Source organism: Pinus tabuliformis, chromosome J, assembly GCF_031772625.1.
Source record: "Pinus tabuliformis cultivar Carrire ecotype Pingquan chromosome J, CPIR1, whole genome shotgun sequence".
NCBI classification, from domain to species: Eukaryota; Viridiplantae; Streptophyta; class Pinopsida; order Pinales; family Pinaceae; genus Pinus; species Pinus tabuliformis.
In genome coordinates, this window is record NC_142295.1 from 1,221,913,769 (window position 1) to 1,221,914,606 (window position 838).

The 838-nt window shown below is 37.6% G+C and overlaps 1 pseudogene; it reads right to left on the reverse strand.

Annotated features, from left to right (window-relative positions):
- Window positions 1–258: 258 nt before the first annotated feature.
- On the reverse strand, window positions 259–627 carry LOC149231529 (heat shock protein 90-1 pseudogene; annotated as a pseudogene).
- Window positions 628–838: the final 211 nt, after the last annotated feature.

The window sequence follows — 838 nt, forward strand, 5'->3', positions numbered from 1 at the left end:
AGAAAAAAAAAGAAGAAGAAGAAAAACAATCTATGGTTATCCTCAATCCTAGCTTTTCACTGTGGCTTCAACAAATAAATCTGCCTCCCTGTTCAAGCTTTGGCCTGAAATAAACATGCAACATAAAAAAAATGCACTGTATATATGAGAGAAAAAAGAGGACCGAATTGTGCATTTTTGGAGGTTGGTTCCTGTAGGAGGCATTCATCATTTAGTGGCATATTTTTGAGTTCATTTCACCCTTGGATAGCTACATTATCATTCAGAAACAGAGAAATGCTTCACGGCCAAGTGATGCTTCCAATCATTGGTGAGACTCTTATAGAACGATGCATACTCTTCCTTTGTAATCTCCTCTGGCTTTCTCATCCAGATGGGCTTTTTCTTGTTGACGAGACTCCATTCATGTGACAATTCCTTTACCTTCTTTTTCTTCTTATCTTTCTCCTTTTCCTCCTCCACTTCCTGGATATCCCCTTCATCTTCCTTCTTCTCCTCTGTCTCCTCTTCGTTGTCACTGACCTCCTTCTCGGTGGTCTTCTCAGTCCACAAATAAATGGGGTAGCTAATGAACTCGGAATGCTTCTTGATCAGATCCTTCAGCCGCCTCTCCTCCAAGTATTCCATATATATTTTTTTTTTTTTTCAAAATCAATTTCACAGCCGAATGCAGAACTGTTAAATCAGGAAAAATGCTTAAACACAAAAAAAATGTCAAAATTCAAACGTTCTATTTTCCCAAATTAAGAATAATTTCAAAAAACTAAAACATGGGTTTTTTTTCCAGGTGCGTTAATTAGATAACCCAGAAACTGTTTGAAGAAATTCGTGGCGGTCT